The sequence below is a fragment of the Schistocerca piceifrons genome, chromosome 4, assembly GCF_021461385.2.
Source record: "Schistocerca piceifrons isolate TAMUIC-IGC-003096 chromosome 4, iqSchPice1.1, whole genome shotgun sequence".
Taxonomy (NCBI): Eukaryota; Metazoa; Arthropoda; class Insecta; order Orthoptera; family Acrididae; genus Schistocerca; species Schistocerca piceifrons.
In genome coordinates, this window is record NC_060141.1 from 257958845 (window position 1) to 257968699 (window position 9855).

General features: G+C 42.0%; 1 pseudogene; it reads left to right on the forward strand.

Annotated features, from left to right (window-relative positions):
- Nucleotides 1-4555: 4555 nt before the first annotated feature.
- Nucleotides 4556-4673, forward strand: LOC124796772 (annotated as a pseudogene).
- Nucleotides 4674-9855: the final 5182 nt, after the last annotated feature.

The window sequence follows — 9855 nt, forward strand, 5'->3', positions numbered from 1 at the left end:
AGTGCCTGACAGAATGTTCATCGACCCACCTTCACAATCCCCAGCCTCGTATAGCGCGAGAAAACAACTACATCTTTCCGAACGAGCTCTGACTTCCTTTATTTTATCGTGATGATCGTTTCTCCCGATGTAGGTCGGTGTCAACAAAATATATTCGTACTCGGAGGAGAAAGTTGGTGATTGGAAATACGTGAGAAGATTCCGTCGCAACGAAAAACGCCTTTGTTTTAATGTTGTCTATCCCAAATCCTGTATCATTTCAGTGACACTTCCTCCCCTATTTCGCAATAATACAAAACGTGCTACCCTTCTTTGAACTTGTTCGATGTACTTCGTCAAACTTAACTGGTAAGGATCCCACACTGCGCAGCAGTATTCTAAAAGAAGACGGACAAGCGTAGTGTAGGCAGTCTCCTTAGTAGATCTGTTACATTTTCTAAGTGTCCTGCCAATAAAACGCAGTCTTTGGTTAGCTTTCCCCAAACATTTTCTGTGTGTTTCTTCCAATTTAAGTTGTTCGTAATTGTAATTACTAGGTATTTAGATGAATTTACGGCGTTTAGATTTGACAGACTTATCGCGTAGCCGAAGTTTAACGGATTCCTTTTAGCACTCACGCGGATGACCTCACACTTTTCTTTATTTAGGATCAACTGCCAATTTTCACATCATTCAGATACCTTATCTAAATCGTTTTGCAATTTAGTTTGATCTTATGAAGACTTTATTTGTCGATAAACGACAGCGTCATCTGCAAACAGCCTAAGACGGATGCTGAGATTGTCTCCCAAATCGTTTATATAGATAAGAAACAGCAAATGGCCTATAACACTACCTTGGGGAACGCCAGAAATCACTTCTGTTTGACTCGATGACTTCCCGTCAATTACTTCGAACTGTGACCTATGACAGGAAATCACGAATCCACTCAGATAACTGAGACGATAATCCATTAGCACGCAATTGCACTACAATCCGCTTGTGAGGTACAGTGCCAAAAGCACTCCGTCGTCAGACCACGAGTGGCCTACCGGGACCATCCGACCGCCGTGTCATCCTCGGTGAAGGATCCGGATAGGAGGGGCGTGGGGTCAGCATACCGCTCTCCCAGTCGTAAGATGGTATTCTTGACCGAAGCTACTATTCGGTCGAGTAGCTCCTCAATTGGCATCACGAGGCTGAGTGCACCCAAAAAATGGCAACAGCGTCACCCATCCAAGTGCCGACCACGCCCGACAGAGGTTAACTTCGGTGATCTCACGGAAACCGGTGCATCCACTGCGGCAAGGCCGTTGCCCACAGTGTCAAGAGCCTTCTGGAATTCTAGAATTCCAGAGCAATAGTTAGAACTGCAGCATTTCTCCGCCTGTTCGCTCCTACCGTGCTTTCAATACTCGCGGGTTAACGACGTAGGTGCGTCCTCCCTGGCGCGAACATAGCTGGCACACCGCTTCTGCGGGAGCGCCCAGCAAACACTTCCGCACGCTTTCGGGACTCAAGCTGCTCTGCTTTCTCTCTGCCTGCAACGCGACAGAGACTCTCCATACGCAAAGATAAACAACGGCACAGCTACTGCCATTTCGTCGCTGCTATCGAGACATTTAAATAAAGTTTTCTTGGCTGTTACCCAGTATTTTCAATATTTACATTGTAATTCAAATTCTGAAGGTGCCAGGGGTAAAATACAGGGAGCGAAAGGCTATTTACAATTTGTACAGAAACCAGATGGCAGTTATAAGAGTCTAGGGACATGAAAGGGAAGCAGTGGTTGGGAAGGGAGTGAGACAGGGTTGTAGCCTCTCCCCGATGCTATTCAATCTGTATATTGAGCAAGCAGTAAAGAAAACAAAAGAAAAATTCTGAGTATGACTTGGAAAAGCAGTTGAACGGAATGGACAGTGTCTTGAAAGGAGGGTATAAGATGAACATCAACAAAAACAAAACGAGGATGATGGAATGCAGTCGGGTGATGCTGAGGGAATTAGGTTAGGAAATGAGACACTTAAAGTAGTAAAGGAGCTTTGCTATTTGGGGAGCAAAATAACTGATGATGGTCGAAGTAGAGAGGATATAAAATGTAGACTGGCAATGGCAAGGAAAGAGTTTCTGAAGAAGAAAAATTTGTTAACATCGAGTATTGATTTAAGTGTTAGGAAGTCGTTTCAGAAGTATTTGTATGGAGTGTAGCCATGTATGGAAGTGAAACGTGGACGATAAATAGTTTAGACAAGAAGAGAATAGAAGCTTTCGAAATGTGGTGCTACAGAAGAATGCTGAAGATTAGATGGATAGATCACATAACTAATGATGAGGTATTGAACAGAATTGTGGAGAAGAGAAGTTTGTGGCACATCTTGACTATAAGAAGGGATCGGTTGGTAGGACATGTTCTGAGGCATCAAGGGATCACCAATTTAGTACTGGAGGGCAGCATGGAGGGTAAAAATCGTAGAGGGAGACCAAGAGATGAATACACTAAGCAGATTCAGAAGGATGTAGGCTGCAGCAGGTACTGGGAGATGAAGAAGCTTGCACAGGATAGAGTAGCATGGAGAGCTGCATCAAACCAGTCTCAGGACTGAAGACCACAACAACAACAACATTATAATTACAATCAATTATATATATTCAGAAATAAATGAAAGCTCACAAATTCAAAATTAGAAGTACAATACAAGTTATCAACGGATATTAAACGGCGAAAAATTTTGGATGGTGCAGAAGGTATTTTATCTGCGTTTTAGGTTTACAACGTCACGCGTGATGACGAACATTTGTTAGCCCGAAACCATATGAGAGTTTGAAATCGAAAAATCGTTCCTGGCATGACCTTTGACTCAACCAATGTACTTTGCAGGAAATCCGTCACACCATGAACAAACAGTGAAGTGTAACCAGCGCTGACACCAGGATTCTGCCCAGATGAATAGAGTTGTGCCGACTGAAAAATATCATACTGTAACACCAAATTGAATGTTGCACCATACCGAGTACCTGCGAGACGAACCGAGCTAAGCCGAGACAGGCCGAGTCCAAGCCAGCATATGGCCCGCACATGGTTCACACACAGGCCACACACGGCATCCATGCGGCTCACACACTTGGTCCATGTGAAGTTTGGTACGCTGTGGTCGGCCCTGCCGTAAATCTCTTGATTGCATTAGACCATATTCGTCTTCGTGTTTCCTGCTACACTGTTGAACTCATTTACAGCGTCAACCAGTCTAAAGTACCCTCAGTCGAGTAGTTTTGCGAGCTGGAACGTTCATCACTCATGTCAACTACGGTATTCTACATCTACATGATTACTCTGCAATTCACATTTAAGTGCTTGGCAGAGGGTTCATCGAACCACAATCGTACTATCTCTCTACCATTCCAACTTCGGACAGTGCGCAGGTAAAATGAACACCTAAACCTTTCTGTTCGAGCTCTGATTTCTCTTATTTTATTTTGATGATCATTCCTACCTATGTAGGTTGGGCTCAACAAAATATTTTCGCATTCGGAAGAGATAGTTGATGACTGAAATTTCGTAAATAGATCTCGCCGCGACGAAAAACGTCTTTGCTTTAATGACTTCCATCCCAACTCGCGTATCATATCTGCCACACTCTCTCCCCTATTACGCCATAATACAAAACGAGCTACCCTTTTTTGCACCCTTTCGATGTCCTCCATCAAACCTACCTGTTAAGGATCCCACACCGCGCAGCAATATTCTAACAGAGGACGAACGAGTGTAGTGTAAGCTGTCTCTTTAGTGGACTTGTTGCACCTTCTAAGCGTCCTGCCAATGAAACGCAACCTTTGGCTCGCCTTCCCCACAATATTGTCTATGTGGTCTTTCCAACTGAAGTTGTTCGTAATTTTAACACCCAGGTACTTAGTTGAATTGACAGCCTTGAGTATTGTACTATTTATCGAGTAATCGAATTCCAACGGATTTCTTTTGGAACTCATGTGGATCACCTCACACTTTTCGTTATTTAGCGTCAACTGCCACCTGCCACACCATACAGCAATCCTTTCTAAATTCTTTTTGCAGACGTCGACAAAATAAATATGAAATGACGTATGCTAAAGTACTCAGCGTTCTACAGTATCTGTCGTTGCAACTTAACTGGACTGGAAAGCCGGGTTTACTCAGGGATGAATTACATGCATGTGCATTCCTTCACTACCTCTCGCATAAGTCAGCTTAGATGTGGAGACACCCAACTTGTTCACTGTCACGCCAGCTTACACTTAAGCTACAACAGTTAAAAAGGCGTTTAACATTCTTGCACTATGTCACGTACCCCACCATCGCCCAAGAAATTCACCAGTTGCTGCAAGAAGGATCTGCCCCATTCTCTGGTTCATTCGACAGCGAAGATCTTGATTAGTTTGTTCGTGTTTGCCAAAAGTTAGCGTCGTTCCAGAATAATAGGCTTAGTCTTCAATTAAGTAAATAAATACTTTGTAAAGTCCAAAATGTTCTTAAACTGTGTAACAGCGATCTAATTATAACACTCAGCACTTCCTTATTAGCACGTATCTGTAAAAAATGTAAGCCAACGGCCTTGCCGCAGTAGTAACACCGGTTCCCGTCAGGTCACTGAAGTTAAGCGCTGTCGGGCTCGGCTAGTACTTGGATGGGTAACCATCTGGTCTGCCGAGTGCTGTTGGCAAGCGGGGTACACTCAGCCCTGGTGAGACAAACTGAGGAGCTACTTGATTGAGAAGTAACGGCTCCGGTCTCGGAAACCGACATACGGCCGGCAGAGCAGTGTGCTTACCACATGCCCCTCCATATCCGCATCCAGTGACGCCTATGGGCGGAAGATGACACGGCGGCCGGTCGGTATCGTTGGGCTTTCATGGGTTGTTCGGGAGGAGTTTAGTTTAGTTTTAGTAAAAAGAGTAACGTACCATCGTTTGAATGACAAAACTGATTCTAAACGTGTTCTAACTGGGAGTCTAAACTTGCTGAGATTCATATTACTGTAGTGCATAAAAGTCAGTACTATAAAAGTATTTTTTATTTCGATATAATCAATATAATTCTTTGCTTTAGCGATTGAATGTCAATATTAGGGCAAGTTATTTCTGTTTTGAGATATTTAAAGCTGCTCTTGACCATAATTACAATCCTGTGCAAATACAACTGTGTTCTTATTGGTCCTATCAGTGAGTAATGACTGCTTTGCAAAGTAGTACGAACTTTGGTTACAATACTAAGTAGCGTTACATTTACAGCGCCTTTAACATATCAATCTTAACCAGCTAAAAACAAGAAGAAAGCAGTATTGTTGAGACAAAAATCTTACTTTTAAATGTACATCCAGTGCACTGTAGATAGCATGCGGCATTTCACATAAAATTTAGAAGTAGTGTTCTTTGGAATACAATATGTGTATTGCGGTGCCTCCAGTGGCCAGATATTGCGATGTTATTTGCAACTTAATGCGATGTGGTACAGAATCTCTCATACATGGATTAGACAGTTGTATACAGTCAGAAAAGTGGCTCAAATATATTTGAAAATTGATTTGACTGATTGAAAAATGATTTTTGAACGAAAAGTCGGCCTCAGCGAAATGGTTCTCCCCAAACGATTCCTACGAGATATCCGTTTCCGTAACCAACATTTGTAAGGTCAATTCTCATCGACTTCACTATAAGCTCTTCAGTTAAAAAATGAACAACTCTCGTACTGATAATTACACTTGTCATCCATCTTAAAGTCGTGCAAATAGCGTTCCCAACTTTGGTGTGTTGAAACGCTAACTTGCATGTAGTGATGAAGGGCTGTGTGTGTAAGTAATCCATGCCGTGGAAAACCCGCTGAACACTGTACGAGGAGCAGTTAAAGAGAGAATAAAATGGCGTCGTACAATGAATGCACACTCCGAGTTATACAGGGCTATTACAAATGATTGAAGCGATTTCATAAATTCACTGTAGCTCCATTCATTGACATATGGTCACGACACACTACAGATATGTAGAAAAACTCATAAAGTTTTGTTCGGCTGAAGCCGCACTTCAGGTTTCTGCCGCCAGAGCGCTCGAGAGCGCAGTGAGACAAAATGGCGACAGGAGCCGAGAAAGCGTATGTCGTGCTTGAAATGCACTCACATCAGTCAGTCATAACAGTGCAACGACACTTCAAGACGAAGTTCAACAAAGATCCACCAACTGCTAACTCCATTCGGCGATGATATGCGCAGTTTAAAGCTTCTGGTTGTCTCTGTAAGGGGAAATCAACGGGTCGGCCTGCAGTGAGCGAAGAAATGGTTGAACGCGTGCGGGCAAGTTTCACGCGTAGCCAGCGGAAGTCGACGAATATAGCAAGCAGGGAGCTAATCGTACCACAGCCTACGGTTTGGAAAATCTTACGGAAAAGGCTAAAGCAGAAGCCTTACCGTTTACATTTGCTACAAGCCCTGACACCCGATGACAAAGTCAAACGTTTTGAATTTTCGGCGCGGTTGCAACAGCTCATGGAAGAGGATGCGTTCAGTGCGAAACTTGTTTTCAGTGATGAAGCAACATTTTTTCTTAATGGTGAAGTGAACAGACACAATGTGCGAATCTGGGCGGTAGAGAATCCTCAAGCATTCGTGCAGCAAATTCGCAATTCACCAAAAGTTAACGTGTTTTGTGCAATCTCATGGTTTAAAGTTTACTGCCCCTTTTTCTTCTGCGAAAAAAACGTTACAGGACACGTGTATCTGGACATGCTGGAAAATTGGCTCATGCCGCAACTGGAGACCGACAGCGCCGACTTCATCTTTCAACAGGATGGTGCTCCACCGCACTTCGATCATGATGTTTGGCATTTCTTAAACAGGAGATTGGAAAACCGATGCATCGGTTGTGGTGGAGATCATGATGAGCAATTCATGTCATGACCTCCACGCTCTCCCGACTTAACCCCATGCGATTTCTTTCTGTGGGATTATGTGAAAGATTCAGTGTTTAAACCTCCTCTACCAAGAAACGTGCCAGAACTGCGAGCTCTCATCAACGATGCTTTCGAACTCATTGATGGGGACATGCTGCGCCGAATGTGGGAGGAACTTGATTATCGGCTTGATGTCTGCCGAATCACTAAAGGGGCACATATCGAACATTTGTGAATGCCTAAAAAAGCTTTTTGACTTTTTGTATGTGTATGCAAAGCATTGTGAAAATATCTCAAATAATAAAGTTATTGTAGAGCTGTGAAATCGCTTCAATCATTTGTAATAGCCCTGTACTGTTGTTAGCATATTCCTCGGTTAGCTATGGCTGTATTTATACCGAGATTTTATAACTGGCCCTTAGCCCTATATTAAAAAACTCTCGTAAAATTTAGGATTGCAGTAGGATATAAAACAGGGTATTTTGTACTTAATTTGGCATGTAACATCGTTGGAGACCTAATAATTGTAATTAACTAATGCATAACCTATACATTATAGCCTCCTTTGAATAAATTTGTAGTACAATTGGCCGGCTAGTGTGGCCGTGCGGTTCTAGGCGCTTCAGTCTGGAACCGCGAGACCGCTACGGTCGCAGGTTCGAATCCTGCCTCGGGCATGGATGTGTGTGCTGTCCTTAGGTTAGTTAGGTTTAAATAGTTCTAAGTTCTAGGGGACTGATGACCTCAGATGTTAAGTCCCATAGTGCTCAGAGCCATCTGAACCATTTGTAGTACAATTTACGCTTGTTTAATGAAGAATGAGTGTTTGGCGTCATTGACCGGGAGGCCCCTTGCGGGGCAGGTCCGGCCGCCTTGGTGCAGGCCTTATTACATTCGACGCCACATTGGGCGACCTGCGCCCCGGATGAGGATGAGATGATGATGAAGAGAACACAACACCCAGTCCCTGAGCGGAGAAAATCTCCGACCCAGCCGGGAATCGAATGCGGGCCCGTAGGACGGCAATCCGTCACGCTGACCACTCAGCTATCGGGGCGGACTACGATTGTTTGGAAGCAATGTAACAGTAGCCCACTTAAGCGTTTTAGGGTCAAAATTTAGAAACGATGATAAAAATAATGAAAGAGTCTACCAATAGGGAACTGCAAGAGTAGTGAAGATTATGACTCTTCTAACAGTCTTAGCCGATTCGCAATATATCTTTTAGTCACAATATCTGATTCTAAAATTGATACACAAACTTTTTTAAGGCAAGCCTCAATAAACAACAAATAGGGCGAATTTAGGCCAAGTGTTCCGGAGTCCCCACTCGTCCATCTCAATTTTTGTGAAAAGATTTGGTAAACGACTAAAGGAAATCATACAGATTTCTAGTCCACAAACTTCGATATTCAGTGACTACGAGACTTAACTGAACGGTGATAAAATGTCGTGACGACATTTCAAAACTTTGGGCCAATTTCCTAGCGCTGCACATCAGTGACTAACTGTAGCACGGTTTCGAAATGTGGCTTGAGAGTGTAATAGTTGGCGTTAGGCACTTTTGATAGGTATGTTGAGTCCCTATTTTTTTCCTATTCGGCACACAGAATTGTCAACGCATTTTGTTGTGACGAAATGTCCCTTGAGTTTTAAGTGTCTTGGTCTCTTCACAGTGTAGGCTTAGGAAGCTTGTAACTGAAGAGTGTTACATTTACATTTACGTAGTGTTTTGGCAGTATCTGACAGAATTATCAATGATTATTTGAAGATGAAAAAGTATAAATTTTGTAAAGTGATGTATATTGCGATTTACACGTTTTACTTCATTGTTATATACTTATGTATTTAAAACAATCCTATTTGTAAAGTCTGGTCTCTTCCTAAGGAAGCAATAATTTATTATATGAAAAAATAGTATTCAGCAACTAAACTGGGAAGATATTAGGTCTGAGTACTGCCAAGGCTTCTCCCTTGTCATTCTGTTTCTGGAATGCATTTTTTGTACGAGGTATAAGACAGACAGACTCAAGTGAAATGAATTAGGCAGCTAGGAGTGGTCGAGCGAGATGAATTTATGGCACACTCTTCAAGATTTTAATATTTTCTACTAAAATTTATTAATTGATGAAGGAATGATTAGTGCTCGTACTTCTGCAATAAGTCGTCTCATGTGAACTGCGGCCACGGGTGGAAGATTTTTCAAGGTATATTTATAGTTTAGCAAGAACAGCATCATTTCACTTCAAAAACGATTCCAACAGGTAGACATTATTAGCGTGGTTGATCTGTCCAAATATTGTGAGGCATGCAGATAATGTCGCAGCAAGTTTGCACCATGTTCTCAATCGCACTGTCTCTACTGGCAATTTATTTCGTAATTATTCATGTAGAAGAGAGCCAGGCAGCTGTTACCATAAACTGTGGTGACAGTGCATTTGGATTAATGTAGTAACTGTTAAGGCTAGAAAAATGTTACATTGTCATTTCCAGTACGTCTTTTGTATTTACGTTGCCTAAAATGTATTTTTAAAATACTCTTTGTTAAATGAAAAAATATTGCCTTTAACGCAATGTTTGTGCTGTTAATAGAATTAAGAAAGTGAAGATACGCAGTTTTGTTTCGATTCGTTATAATAGCAGTTGTTTAAATTCATTTACTTGGGTTCTCAAGACTAAAATAAATTCAGTCAGATATAAAAAAGTAACTTCATTTTTCGTCGTGGTTGACAAGGAAGTCGTTAAAGATCTTATTAGCTTCACTCTGATGCTAAAAGCAAACACTACATTTATTCAAAGTTAAATAGATTAACTGTACCAAGTCTGATGAACAGAATTACTTTCACACTTCTTTTCTTCACGGACTGGCGATCGACATTAGAAAGCAGAATTGTTGATTTTTATCAGAAAATATCTCAAGGTGAGTTAGTATTGGTTTCTGACTCATTGGAAAAATTATCAAA